Source organism: Anabrus simplex, chromosome 12 (genome assembly GCF_040414725.1).
Source record: "Anabrus simplex isolate iqAnaSimp1 chromosome 12, ASM4041472v1, whole genome shotgun sequence".
NCBI classification, from domain to species: Eukaryota; Metazoa; Arthropoda; class Insecta; order Orthoptera; family Tettigoniidae; genus Anabrus; species Anabrus simplex.
This window is the reverse complement of record NC_090276.1, coordinates 33,316,932-33,333,206: the sequence shown is the minus strand read 5'-3', so window position 1 is coordinate 33,333,206 and position 16,275 is coordinate 33,316,932. Positions and strand designations below refer to the sequence as shown.

Sequence of the window (16,275 nt, the reverse complement as noted above, 5' to 3'; positions counted from 1 at the left end):
TGAAAATCCGCAACAATTGGTTAGCAGAAATTCATGAATATCTACAATAAATGGGTATTGAGGACGAAACCACTCAAGATAGAATGAAATTTAGAAGCTTAGTAAACAAACATAAATTTGCAGAGAAACCAACAAGAAAAAATACAGGCTGGATAGAAACACGCAGAAAGGAACACAGTGAAAAAAATGAGAGATATTGGCAATACCAATATAAATGGTCCGTTAGTGGACATTATAAATTTTCCAGCTAACGCATTCCTGGTTGCCAGCGTTTCGCCCTCGTGTGCTAGGCTGGGCTCATCAGTTGGTACCTAGCACACCTACCAAGACGCTGGCTAGTGCATACCGTGGAGGCCACTGCGTAGGCTAATTGTAGCCACCGGCAGTGCCAATGCACTATGAGACACTTTGTCCCATTATCAAAAATTGATGCCTGCCTGGTCATCAGATGATATAGATGTTGATTCCCATAGGGAATCTGAAATATTTGTTCCGAATGAGTAAATTTATAATACCAATATAAATGGTCCGTTATTGGAAATTATAAATTTTCCAGCTAACTCATTCCTGGTTGCCAGCGTTTCGCCCTATCTATATCATCTGATGGCCAGGCAGGCATCAATTTTTGATAATGGGACAAAGTGTCTCATAGTGCATTGGCACTGCCGGTGGCTACAATTAGCCTACGCAGTGGCCTGCACGGTATGCACTAGCCAGCGTCTTGGTAGGTGTGCTAGGTACCAACTGATGAGCCCAGCCTAGCACACGAGGGCGAAACGCTGGCAACCAGGAATGAGTTAGCTGGAAAATTTATAATGTCCAATAACGGACCATTTATATTGGTATTATAAATTTACTCATTCGGAAAAAATATTTCTGATTCTCTATGGGAATCAACATCTATATCATCTGATGGCCAGGCAGGCATCAATTTTTGATAATGGGACAAAGTGTCTCATAGTGCATTGGCATTGCCGGTGGCTACAATTAGCCTACGCAGTGGCCTCCACGGTATGCACTAGCCAGCGTCTTGGTAGGTGTGCTAGGTACCAACTGATGAGCCCAGCCTAGCACACGAGGGCGAAACGCTGGCAACCAGGAATGAGTTAGCTGGACAATTAATAATGTCCAATAACAGACCATTTATATTGGTATTATAAATTTACTCATTCGGAACAAATATTTCAGATTCCCTATGGGAATCAACATCTATATCAGATATTGGCAAGGAAAGAAGAAGAAACATTGTGCAAAATAAGTTAAAACGCACTACAGTTGGGCACAACGAATCAAAAAATAATAATAATGGAAAGTGGAGTCACAGCGTACATTTAAAAACCAAATTATATTAGTATTATGATGGAAGGTGATACAAGAGATACATAAATAATCCACAGCACTCAACACTTTACTTAATCAGATAGTAAAGTAGCAAAAATACAACTTTAAAGCAAAGAATCTCGGTAAGTAAATAATGAAAATGTGGGTTGATTATAAGCTTCAGGCGGTATAATAAAGGTTATTTCAACTGTGTTTCGTTATCTTTAATCTCGCTGACGACAAGTTCATGTATCTTAGATCTCAAACGACGTTTTCCCCACAGAGGCAGTGTTTTGATGTCCGACAACTAACTGTTATGAAAGAGCAAATCAGCATATTCTTCCCGTTTATCTCCATTCAATAACAAATCCAATTTTCTTTTTCCCTCAACACCCAGTATTTCATATTCTTGTGTTTCCTTTTGTTTTTTTAACATGTGAAGACGAACACGAAGAATAGCTTCGTGGAATGGACTCCTCACTTTGTGGTAACGTTTCATGTCCAGTAGAGTCTTCTGATATTCCTTCCTGGCTTCTGTCATGTTCTTCTTGTAGACTTGATTTGACTTTTTCAGAAGTCGTAACACATTTGATAAGGAGCATCACGTCAAAATATTGCCACGATCGGCTCCTGCTCCATATCTCGGATGATTCACTTTCTTGCACTCTCGTTGGAAGTAATCTCTAAGATATTTCCATTGGAACTTCATAGTTTTAACTAAAATATACACAAAATGTAGACCTGAATGAGAAAATAAGTAGTTAGTACGGACTTTTCCAGTTATACAATATTTATGAAAAATGTGACTTATAGATGTAACTTTCTCATTTATTACAAACATTCTACACAACTAATTATAATTAAATGAACCTATTTGCTATTTATGTCATATATCTTGCAACTGGAGAGTCATTTCATATTTTGCCACTTCACTTTCGATTGGGCGTGTCGACAGTTTCTCAAATTATTAAACACACGTGTTTCATACTATAGATTATTTTGCAGGTGACTACCATTCCAACCCTTACAACAGAAATGTTGCGACAAGTAGAAAAGTATTGCGAGAAATGGTAGTTTCCCAATTGTATAGGAACACTGAATGGCAAAACCCATAGAAATTTAATGGCTAAATCCTGCTCGTTATATTATAAATATAAACTGTACTTTTCAATATTGTAACAAGCTCTTGTTGATGCAGGTTGCAAGCTGTTGATATTGGGGCTGATGGACGTCAAAGTGATTTAGGAAATTTTAGAACTACCTCGTTATACACATTATTGTTAAATAACACACTAAATATTCCACCAGCATGAGAACTTCCACAGATTCAAGATATCGCTCCTTTTGTCATTATTGGTGATGAAGCATACCCTCTTTTGCAGTACTTGATAAGGCAATATCCCAAATGAATTTTAGACAATCAGAAACGTACAGATAATTATCGAATCTCAAGGGCAAAAAGAAATGTAGAAGGTGCCTTTGGTATTATGTACAGTAAGAGGCGGGTTTTACTGAAACCAGTAAAAACTGATATTGTAAAAGCTATTTGCGTCCTTCACAGCTTCATTTTAATCCACGAATCTTCCCAGATGGGAACCTGATTGCTCAGCTTGGTAATTCATTACGCACTAACACACCAACACAGTGACGTTTCCTTGATAGGGTATAAAACATCCGAGATACTTTCTGCGATTTCTTTAATGACACTGGATCTGTATCTTGGTACAATAATTACATTTAGCATATACATTTTACTGCCGTAACCAAAGGGGAGTAAATTTATAACAAGTATAATCGTTCATAGATAGGAATATTTTCTTCCAAGCCCATTACTTGCCTGCAGAGTGCGATATAATTCTTCATGTTACCGTATTCCATTGGTAAAATTATAAACCGATATGACAGAGTCTGGGACATTCTATCAACTGTATTACAAGTTATCCATCCTGTCACAATGTTAATCCCAGTTTAAAGTGTGAGAATAGAAGTGAAAATGAAATGGCGTATGGCTTTTAGGGCGGGAGTGTCCGAGGAGAGGTTTGGCTCGCCAGGTGCAGGTCTTTAGATTTAACGCCCGTAGGCGAACTGCGTGTCGTGACTTAGATGAAATGATGATGAAGACGACATATGCACCCAGCCCCCGTGCCAATGAAATTAGCCAATGATGGTTCAAATTCCCGACCTGCCTGGAATCGAACCCGGGACCCCTGTGATCATAGGCCAGCACGCTAACCATTTAGCCATGGAGCCAGATAGAATATAAGTAATATTCATCATCATCATCATCATCATCATCATCATCTGTTTACCCTCCAGGTTCGGCTTTTCCCTCGGACTCAGCAAGGGATCCCACCTCTACCGCCACAAGGGCAGTGTCCTGGAGCTTCAGACTCTTGGTCGGGGGATACAACTGGGAAGTATGACCAGTACCTCGCCCAGGCGGCCTCACCTGCTATGGTGAACAGGGTTCTTGTAGGGGGATGGGAAGATTGGAAGGGATAGGCAAGGATGACGGAAGGAAGCGGCCGTGGCCTTAAGTTAGGTACCATCCCGGCATTCGCCTGGAGGTGAAGTGGGAAACCACGGAAAACCACTTCGAGGATGGTTGAGGTGGGAATCGAACCCACCTCTACTCAGTTGACCTCCCGAGGCTGAGTGGACTCCGTTCCAGCCGTCGTACAACTTTTCAAATTTCGTGGCAGAGCCGGGAATCGAACCCGGACCTCCGGGGGTGGCAGCTAATCACGCTAACCACTACACCACAGTGGCGGCTATAAGTAATATTACTGTATGTTTTTACTGTAGTAATGCAATAAAACTTACCATCTTTGCCAAATGTTACAGATATTTCAGTCCACTTCTTTTGCAAAAGAATTAGGTTTTTATAGTTTCTATGTTTTTAGTTCCATATTTCTTCTCTTTGAAGCACTGTATGAATAATTGCTTCTTCCATAGTCTCAGAAAAAGCTATGTAACGCTAAGAATTAACCAAGACTGCTCGTTATCTGTCGCTTCACTTAGCTGTAAGGTAGGCGTACAGCGTAGCAGAGCGTGGACGGTGTGAACACCTGCATTAGGAACAAAGCACTGGTTATGCTTAGCGTGACACTTAGCGTTGAGCAACACACGATGCACTACGCGCAGCGCGCTCGCTGTGCACGCGGCCTAAGTCATAGGGTTAAACACTGGAAATATTTTAAGTTGTGTGTGAATTTGTGTATGATGATACCGGATTTAGAATTTAAAAGAGTAGTAATTATTTTAACATTTTCCTTCCATGGAATTGCTTGTTGTATTATTGTTGTTGTTGTTGTTGTTGGGTAAGTGATCACTGCCACCGGAATATTTCTAATTTGCGATGTATTTGTTAATAATAATAAAAATAATTATTATAATCTCAGTTAATGGAAAAGTAGGTACTAAATTAATCAGTTGTCTCTCATTGTGAGGGGTACGTAATTTTTAATAAATAATTTTCGAAATGGCTAGGATGTGTGAAATAAGTGGCACATTTGAGATCCGATACAGAAACTGAAGTGGAGATATGGACGAGCCATAAACGCGGCAGGGAATAAACCATTCCAGCTCTGTGAACAATGAAGTTAATGTTAATCAAACAGGCATTGCAGAGGCTCGTTCTAGTGCGAAGAATGGGGCTATCAATGCGTGTGTGTGTGCATGTGTGTGTGTGGAAGTCCGATAGCTCGGGAATATGTCACCGGTACGGCGTGGCATGGCGCAATCACAGCACCAGTAACAAGTTGTTGAGGCAGCAAGTGAAACATGTGTTCCATATCCGGCCTTTCATGATTTGTGTCAAGTGAAATACCGCTGCTGCTCTATATACGTGTGTGTGTGTATATATGTATGGTTGCTGGCTGGTCAGCATTCAATAGATCCTGCGATTTTCAACTGCGGAAGATACGTCCGGCTGACACAGAGTTGGGTGTATTTCTATCCTGTACCGTTCCTTCTAAAACCAGTGTGTGCGTTTGTACTTCATATTGTGGTGATTGGGAATTAGAAGTGCGGGGTTGCACAATAATTTACAGACAACAAAATATACCTGGATTTAAGGGATACATAGGGCTAGGGGTTACACCTAAATTGATTGCTCTCTTGGCAAATTTAGAGTTATTTCACAGTATACTGACTTGCGATAATAGCAGTTTTTTTAAATTTTTATCCAACACTATACAGGGTGAAGCGAAATTCGCGCACTGGGGCGTCGCAGTGTGACTCCTCACATGCCAGCAATAAAGAAATGTCTCTCACAAAAGTTCGTCCTGCGAGTATATCAGGCAGAAAAAGGACGATCAATACTGGAAAACTGGCAACACTGTAGTGCGCGAATTTCGCTTCACCCTGTATAATAAACTTGAGCCTCCATGGTCGCTGGGTTCCGTGGTTCAAATTCCGGTCACTCCATGTGACATTTGTGTTGGACAAAGCGGATGTGGGACTGTTTCTTCCTCCGGCTTCCCATTATGTTCCAGAAGCCAATGTCCGATGGATCCAACTTTCCTACGACAAAGTCACCTCTGCATGATCAGTAAATATGAGTACACACTTTATAAATAACAGACACTAGATAGAACTACACAGATATATTGAATGAGTGTGACTGGCAGACTGACGATTGCTCACGGCAAGCGGGTGAATCTCACTTCAGTGTTTATGACCTTGGCAAAAATATACCCCTGCTACCCTTCCTCATAGCACATGCTACACGTTACTACGCGAGTTTCCACTACTTGCTGTGGCGCTATACAAATTGGTTAGTCACAACGAACGACATTTTATGCGTATTTCCGCTAAGTATTTGTCTTCATAATTAAGGAAAGTAAAGGAAATAATTATTTCAAAAGACTGCAGAGTTTGTACCTTTTTAAGAAATCATATAATTCCTAGTTTATGGTGACAAAAAATGAATAAAAATATGTTTTCTCTCCAAAGTTGGCGGTACCTGCCCCTCCCCTCTCACAATCTCCAACATATAACAACAGCCCGGATATTCATGCAGGGAATTGGTTAGGATCCTAACTGACCGAAGCAGTATTTTCTACCTGCACAACGCTTGTGCTATGAGGTTTGCATAAACGTTAGGGGTACGGTCCATCAGAACTCCTAGAATCTGTGTTAATCTTTTTACATCAACGAAGAGCGAGTGACTTCCTCATTATCAAGTTATTCTGCATTCCAACATATTATTGCATATGTACCTTAGAATTATTAAGGCTTTCACAGCAACATATCGAAAAATCAGTGATTTTGTGCTGTTAGGCCATGTCATGTTACGGAGGAATGATGAAGGTGACATGAGTAGATAAGATGAGGAACGAAGTGTTACTGAATCTAATTTATGAGAGGAGAACGGTTCGGTGAAGTTTGAAGAATGATAGATGACACCTTAAGACTCCCAGAATTTGTTCAGATTTTTTTGAGGGAAGTGTAGGCTGTAAGAAATATGGGGTAGACCAACGAATGAATATGACAAACAAATTAGAGTGTATGTAGGAAGCTGTAGTTAAGTAAATATGAAAAGTTTAGCACAGAATAAGTTTGCCTGTAGAGCTACATCCAAACAGATTATAAACTGATGAACTAGACAAGAAATTGCATCTTGCAACAAGTGTTTTCAATATGTCTGAAATATTTATAATTATGTCCAGTTACAGATGTACATATATTTTTAGCTATCTATATGCTCTCACTGTACTGATCATGTGTGTGTTTGATTTTCAATTTGTAAAATCTTATTAAGATATATTGTTTAGAAAAGAAGGAAATTTGACGAGATATTTAATGCAATAATAAGCCTTGCTAATAGCAGGAAGAACGTTTCCATAACGAGCTCACACACTTCAATTCTATCTCGGAATGGAAATGAAAAATTGGCATGTTCCCTCCATCAAGAATCTGTGGGAAAGACTTTCAAATGTAACATATCAATAGCACATCTTACCTGCGAAAATGCCATATGGAAACAAGAGGGTATTGAAGTATGGAAAGGGAAATATTAGTGTTCAGAAATAACCTCCATCCATTTCGTGTTGTAAACAGTGAAGTAATATTAATAATACTAGGTATAAGAGGGGTAGATACGTGAAGAGTGTTATATCGCAAGGCTACTCCTTGCCTGGTGACATTTGTGCCAGCGGGAATTTAGCTTTAAAAGCTATTGAAATGACAGGTAAAGTGGTGGGCGAATGGCACTGCCTCGCCACGTAACAGCGAGCACTACTACTTCTTAATGGAACGTGAGGTTGGCTGGCGTCTTCCATTCTGAAAGCGGCTCCAGTTCGTATAAAAGATGAAAAAAACACACATGTTATCTGAGCCTCCATTCAATTTTGTTCGACTAACACCGGGACAATGTACTATTGAAATACGGAGGTACGATATTGAGTATCATTCTCTCTGCTTACAGCTTCATACTTAGAGATATATGCTACTTACTTACTGGTTTACTTCTTTATTTACTATTACCTATGCCTGTCTACGACAGTTGAAATTATTATCTATAGAGCAATTGGAAATTCAAAATAATAATAATAATAATAATAATAATGATAATAATAATAATAATATTAATAATTCAAAAACAGAACTGTAGCACTGCATTTGAAAGTTCCTTTCTGATGTTCTTTAACAAATTAAATTATGAACTGACAATAAGTACACACATTTATATAATTACGAAATAATATTTCAACTACAATTTTTCGAAAGCTTCGCTCCAGCTCCAAAGTCTAAGGTGTAAAATAGAATACTTCGTCCAGTGGAGCCTTATCCGGAAACGTGCCCATAAGGCTGGCAGGATTTCCTCACTAGATAGCAATTCCTCTCCGCTGCCTCAGAAGTTCTGTTGAAATGAAATATCGTGTGGCCTTCGGAGAGGCATGGTGCAGGTCTTTTGATTGGACGCCCGTAGGCGACCTGCGCGTCATAATGAGGATGAAATGATGATGAAGATGGCACATACACCCAGGTCCCGTGCCAGGGAAATTAAGCAATTATGGTTAAAATTGTCCGCCTCTGTGGTGCAGTGGTTAGTGTGATTAGCTGCCACCCTCGGAGACCCAGTTTCGATTCCCGGCTCTGCCACGAAATTTGAAACGTGGTGTGAGGGCTGGAACGGGGTCCACTCAGACTCGGGAGGTCAACGGAGTAGAGGTTGGTTCAATTTCCACCTCAGCCATCCTGGAAATGGTTTTTAGTGGTTTCCCATTCCTCCTCCAGGCAAATGCCGGAATGATACCTAACTTAAGGCCATGACCGCCTCCTTCCCTCTTCCTTGTCTATCCCTTCCTATCGGCTCATCCCCCCGCAAGGTCCCTGTTAAGCATAGCAGGTGAGGCCGCCTGGGTGAGGTACCGGTAAACCTCCCCAGTTATATACCCTGACCCAGAGTCTGAAGCTCCGGGCCACTGCCCTTGAGGCGGTAGGGGTGGGATCGCTCGCTCAGTCCGAGGGAAATTCCGACCCTGGAGGGTAAACGGATAATAAAGAAGAACAATAACGTATGACAGTCTATAACTGGTACCAAATTCAGCTGTCAAAACCTTCTCATTTTCTCAATATCGTTGTGAATGACACACAGATTTACAGATTTGATTGATTGGTTGATTGGTTGGTTGGTTGGTTGGTTGATTGATTGATTGATTGATTGATTGATTGATTGATTGATTGATTGATTGATTGATTGATTGATTGATTGATTGATTGATTGATTGATTGATTGATTGATTGATTGATTGATTGATTGATTGATTGATTGATTGATTGATTGATTGATTGATTGATTGATTGATTGATTGATTGATTGATTGATTGATTGATTGATTGATTGATTGATTGATTGATTGATTGATTGATTGATTGATTTCCAAACCTAAGATTGTACCCAAGAACAAACATAGAGTAAAGCAAGAGAAAATTTAAAATTTATCGTGAGTTGTTGATTACATAATCGTTGATTAATACATTAATCCATTTTGTTGCATTAAACAGTTTGAGAGGCATAGTTTTTCAGGGTTTGGGTTGAATATTTCAAGGCAGTCAGTGCAACAGCGAGGAATGGTTCCTCTACCACCAACCATTAATCCCATCACTTCAAAAACATACAGCTAGTACTCTTGTTTACATAATGAGACGGTTCATATTCACATGTTGGTTCTTTACTTCGTGAACCTCATTGTGTTGTGTTTCAGACCTTTCAAATCTGATGGTTTGATTTCTTATATTATTTATGATGGCTACCATGTAATTCTATGAGTGTGAGGGACATCATGAACCTGCTCGAAGACTGTAAATCAAAAGTTACTTAACCAATGACTATTGGCAAGTCGTATTTTATGATGCCTTGTATTTCATAGAGCTTCACTATCACAGCAGTGACAAATTATGAGAGCAAGTGTAACTAGATCGTTGCAGCTGCTCCGAGCATCGAATTGCAAATCATCAGGACTGTTTCAAAATACGGATGTCTTGTTTTGTGATGACTAAAGCTCGGATTTTTATGCAGTAACAGCTTAGATTGCAAACTAATTTGGTAAGTAGGAAGTGTCGCCCACCCGCTCTTCCATAATGTAGCAAGAGTAACATAAATTATAGGGGTTCTGATGGGCCGTACCCCTAATGCTTATGCAAACCCTATAGCATAGTCGTTGTGAAGGTAGACTATACTTGCTACTAGCTTCAGTAATTTTGCGCTCTAACCTATTAATGCATAAAAATCCGGGCTCTAGTTATGACTATGGAAGATAAATAACCTTGCCGCAAATTCTGATATCAACTATAGAACTGGAAAAGCCATTGAAAAGATTGAAATGTACATGGCACTCTACGTTTCATTACTATACCGATGAGTCTATATGAAAGTGAAGCTTGGAAGACGTCATCAGCTCACAAATTCAATGTTTTTCATTATTGATGCCTCAAAAGAATTTTGGAAATAAACTGCACACACCACATTACGAAGGTGGATGTTACGCTCGGAAGTAGCCTGTATCGCTTGTATAATCACGTCATTGAACGAAGCCTGATATTTGTGACGCATGAATTCTACAGATGCATAATGGAGTTATCACAATAGGCGCAATGATGTGGGTAACTTCAGGCAGACACACAGCCAAAGCAAGGTCAGGCAACACCAGACAACGAGCGTCTACGAAGAATTATCCACGGATGTTTATCCATTGTGTTGAGGCTCGAAGCTTAGTGGCAGACTGGATTTTCTCGAGAAATCTCGTTGCCGGATATGCTACTTAGCGTGGAAGAACCTAGTTCAAGTCTAGAATAATATATGTTTAAAATTACTGTAGCATCAACTGGTGTCTACAAATAATAATGGAATAAAAACAAATATTTAACGCCATGTTCGCGTTGCGGCAACTTTTAACTTAAAGGTCTAACAACGACAACTACGCAAGCATCGTGGAACGTGGAAGGGACCCTAATGAGGCCATGAGATAGTATCTCGTTTTGAGGAAAGAGAAACGCGCGGCGACCGCCCAGCTCAAATGTATTATTGGTTAACAAATGAAAAGATACAAAATCAAATAAACCAAAAGAAGAGAGGAAGCCGATGACAATTAAACACGCATTAAAAGGAAATTTAAATAATTCTATAAGGTGCAAACTGTAATCTTCCGACAATATGGATAAAGTTTAACATAATTTCAGTAAGGCGAACAGCACAAACAAAATGAATTTGATTACAACTACCACTCTTCTGAAAATGGATTAGGTTACAAATTGAGAACCAAATAAGAGTTATCTAGAAAATAAAAATATTCCTGTCACCGCCCATCAAGGCCCGGTCATTCAAAAATTAAAATTGGCAAATGTGGAAGTATAGAGGAAAACTCCGTTATGAAAATTCAAATTACCTTATCACCGAAAGTTTAATTAAACAAGAGAAGACCGAAACACAAGAATAAATTTAAATGAAGTGAAAAGCAATAATATGGCGCTTACCGTAAGGGACTGCGGATCCCAGACGATGTAAACTCTGAGCGAGGAGGGTCAGATGGAAAAGACGTGGGCAAAATGCGTTGCTCACATGAGGATCCAAAAAGAGGAAATAGTGCGATTACAAGTAGCCAATAACAACTGCCACATTTACCAATTAAAACAGGTAATATACTGGCCATTAAGGAACTTTGTAATTTTGGCCAATCACAAGGAGCTTCTAGAACAATCTTTTCAGCTGAACCTGCATATTAGCGGATATTCATAAACGACAGGAAAAGGCTACTTACTCGTGGCACACCCTGCCCTGCAAGTTATGCATCGAAATGAATATACACTTATACAATCTTCTTTCAATTTAGATGCAATTTTCCACAGGAAATTTTAAACACCTATCAGTTACAATCATTTAAAAATACCTTTCAATCTACTTCACAATTCCTCAATAATGTCAATAGCTGCGAAATACCTCGAAACGAAGGTCTGCACAGTCATTAAAATTGCCTCAATATTCCGATATTTTTCGGGGGTAAAAAATGAAATATTTAAAGACCTTGGAATCTTTCCGTCCATTAAAGTCTTAGACATATAATTTTGTCTAAATTCTATTGCAGATTGTGCCTCATTCGTGCTTTTTGGAGGTAGGGGCGGTTAAAAATCAGGAATATCAGGAAACTAAAGCAAACAAATATGCAGATAGTCATTATTATACTTTAGACGGATAACTGTGCGAAACTTTAGCCACAAAGATCAATGTAGACATACATGGTCGTTATAAATTGAGTTATAAGAATAAAGAATCTGATATAAGTAAAACACATTTTTGGCCATGTGCGCTGGACTTAGCCTGCAAAGAAAACCGTTCATGACATCTCCATTATTAATTCTCCTACCTAAAAATGCACATGAAAAAAATGTTTTAGAAATGGATTCCATGAAGTGTGGTTGATTGCCAGTCAGATTGGTCTTGTATATATTATCAGAGAATAAAATCACTGTTTCGGTTCCCTATAACCCCCCAGTCCATTCCGGGAATTTGAATTGGTATTGACCTTAAAACCTACCCTTGGGCAGGTGGATGCTAAATATAATGTTTGGTTCAAATATCTTCAATAGTTTTCAAGTTGTAAGAAATACGCTTTACACGCATCCGCTCTTGCATTAAGTACGGTGGGACTTGTACCGAAAAACGGTCCGTTAATGATATCTCCCTTATTAATCCTCGTATCGAAATGATGCACATGAGAAGAAAAAGTTTTAGAAATGAATTTCCATTAAGGCAGGTAGATTTTCATTAAATTTGGTTGTGTATATTTTGAGGAAGTGCATAATCACGGTTTCGATTTGGTATAAACCTCAGTCAGTTCAGGGATTTAGAAACAGTATTTACCCTAAAACCTACCCAAGGACAGGTGGATTCTAAATTATGAAGTTTGGTGGAAATATATCCAAAGCTGAAAAGTTTGCAGGTGGTCATTATTACACCTGAAAGGGATAACTGTATGGAAATTTCGCCAAAGTAGTCAATATACAGACACACGGTCGTTACGACTTTAGTTATATAAATAGATATGGTGTGTTGGACCCCTGACTGTTATGCAACTCCCCTTGCATAGCCGTACAACGGGCTAGTCTATACGTGCTACTCGCTACATTCTATTTTCTAACCTTTCTTCAGCGTCATCAACACTCAAAACCCTAACTAGAAAGAGATAACATGGACGGATAATATGACTGAATAAATAAACTAAATACCAATCACTGTGTTATTTATTTTAAGTATTCCAGTTCCTGTCCTAGTTCGTTCCCTCACTGAACTGCAGGTTGCTGTATTAGCATAGTCCTATTGACGCAAGGATTTCGGAGTGTGTACAGGTCTCCTGAGCTTCACTGACGTCATACAATGGATGCACTATCTCCTCTCAGCAGACAGCGCCTTTGTTCTTACTGTCAGCTGTCTACCAGACTGCACATACAAACCGCATTAAAGGTGATAGAAACTATTAATGAGCAGGGAGTTAGGAAATAAAGCTCATTGTTTCTCTACAGTGGAACCACAAACAATCGTAGTTTGAGACACGTTTATCTTTAATGCACTAATTATAGGTAATATACTGGGAATTGTTTAGTGCAACAGTTTGTCATAAACAACGAAAAACCACCTATACATTTAAAAAAGTGAAATAAAAACGGCTTTGTATCCACCCGGTCGTTCTACGGGACAGATTTGCTTCATTGGACATTGACAGGCCTCTTCAGTTCAGATGAAATGAAAGGAAATTTCCTTACAAACCAAACTGAACCTAATCTTGTCTCGTCACGACTTTGGTACGGTTTGCAGTCTTAGCCTTTGAAAATCCTCAGCCTGTTAAGTCATTCGATCGGGTCACAAATGGAATGAATGAAGTCGCATCTAGCAGCGAGGGTAGAAATTGTGCCGGCTACCGAAACCTGTCGCCGAGTTGGCCGTGCGCGTAGAGGCGCGCGGTTGTGAGCTTGCATCCGGGAGATCGTGGGTTCGAGCCCCACTGTCGGCAGCCCTGAAGATGGTTTTCCGTGGTCTCCCATTTTCACACCAGGCAAATGATGGGGCTGTACCTTAATTAAGGCCACGGCCACTTCCTTCCAACTCCTAGGCCTTTCTCATCCCATCGTCGCCATAAGACCTATCTGTGTCGGTGCGACGTAAAGCAACTAGCAAAAAAAGAAAGAAACCTGTCGCAGTCTTCTGGGGCAATGATTAATGACTGACGGATGAAATTAAATTGTAATGGAGAGAGTTGCTGGAATTAACGATGACATGGAAAACCGTAGTACCCAGATAAAACGCTATCCCGCCTCCGCTTTGTCCAGAAAAAATCTCACATGGACTGAGCGGGATTTGAACCACGGAACCCAGTGGTGGGAGGCCTGCGCGCTGCCGCCTGAGCAACAGAGGCCTTGCAGACTTAACCTTTGTGTATTCATATTGATTTACGGCATATATATATGTAATATATACGTAATATATCAATTTTAAGGAGGGAACTGAATTGTTTACACCAGGCAAACACCGAAGAATAGGTTTATAGTATTGCGTATGTCAAAATAAAGACAGAAGTACATTTAACGCGCGAGGACTGGCGCATGGGTGTTTTTGACCCGGTACTTAAACATTAGCCTATAATTCTGTTTTGGTTTCGTTTCCTGTCGCCTTCAGTACCTTCCTTCCTGACCTTGGACTAAATCCTGAGAAAGTTCACATGTTATAGCTTTGTCATCACCCGAGTTATTGGTGTGTTACTCTCTGGCAGCTCAGATTTACCCAAGGCGCCAGTCCTCGCGTGACTTTTCTGTAAAATCAGTGCTTATCTTGATATCTGTGTCGATGGATTGGAATAAGGAACAAGAACGTTTAAAACGACTAATTGATGAAGTATTTAAAGAAGATGAAGAGGAGAAAGGAATCGGTGGACAGGCAAGTGTGTCAGAAAGTGAGCTTAGCAAAATGTTTGCTGAACAATCTTCGGCTTGCTTTAGTCGAAACGATACGTAAGAATAAAAAAGTAATTCCTCTTAGTTTTGTACAACACACCACAGACCACAGTATTCAAGTACATTTGCATTTGATAATCAAGTGACTCTGGTGTCACATGTTCCGAGGAAAGGAAAGACCGTGCTGCTCCTATCAGCAATGCAGCATGAGGCAGCCATTGAAGGAGAGACTGGTGAAAAACAGAAGCCGGAGATGCATAAATTTTACAGTCTGGCGTTGATATTGTTGACGAGCATTGTGCAACGTACAACGTTGTACGTGTGAGTAACCGCTGGCCACTAACGGTATTTTATGCCATGCTGAATGTAGCTGGCAAAAAATATTCTCATTGTCTGCCAATCAAATGGATCTTATAAGGTAGTTAGACGTGCTTTTCTCAAGAAACTGTCTCAGGAAATGGTCCACGAACACATGAAAAGCCCAGACGTAATGGAGAACTTCCTTCGTTCACTCAGGTCGAACATAGCTGGATATGTAGGAATTGAAACTCCGATGATTGGACTTCCAGCTAAGAAAGGCCGAACAAGATGTAGGTATTGTCCTTCCAGTGCTGACAGGAAGACGAAAACTGAGTGCAACAATTCAGTAATAACGATTTGCGGTCAACACACCACTCCCATGTGTCTCCAGTGTATGGGTATCGCTACCAGCCAGCATGAATAGAAGGGCACATTTTGGACAACCATGAATTCTTGAAAAATACTGGTAACGATTTGCGAGTGATTGGAAACGTTTATTGGGACTTGCGCTATATATTAATGTGAATATTTCTTTGAATTGTTGATCGTAAGTGACTGAAGATAAATACTTCCCTGCCAATATTATAGCCTATTTTACAATTCATGAAATTATTGTAATTATTTTGCATGTTTTATTTTTGAATACATGTTTAAAAATCACATTAAATGATTTATAATAGTTCATTAGAACAGTCCAGGTGCAAAACAGTTTTGTACGTAGTACCTGATCGCTAAAAATAGATTTTAAAAATCCGGGTCAAATACACCCATACGCCAGTCTTCGCGCCATATTTTTTCGCGCCAGTCCTCAACGGTTAAATTAAGTGAATGAGTATATTTCCTTAATTCCTCATTAAGCTTGAAAACAGACTTAATTATGAATATCGTGCGCCTGCCTGGCTTAATAGCCCCTACTCGAAACTCTTTGACTCGCAGCTTAACACCACTATGCGTATGATAACCGGCACTACTAGATCTACCCAAATAAGATGGCTCGCTGTACTGGCTGGAATTGCACCACCAGATTTGTGTCGCTCATGTGCCCTTGTACGAGAGTTCCAGAAAATTGAGCAAAATCTACAACTTCAAATCCAGCAAGATATTCTATCTATCAACAGAAATCGGCTAAAGTCTTGTCATCCACCTATACGAGATTCTCAAAGCATGCTGGGAAGCAACTAGGAAACAACGGTGAGAGTCGCAGAC

General features: G+C 39.8%; 1 protein-coding gene and 1 pseudogene across 2 annotated transcripts in view; one reads left to right on the top strand and one right to left on the bottom strand.

The window, feature by feature from the left end:
• The window catches only part of LOC136884493 (uncharacterized), an 865,858-nt gene that overhangs the window by 203,348 nt on the left and 646,235 nt on the right, over positions 1-16,275 (top strand). The gene's annotated exons all lie outside the window — the stretch shown is intronic.
• On the bottom strand, positions 1,446-4,273 carry LOC137502801 (uncharacterized; annotated as a pseudogene).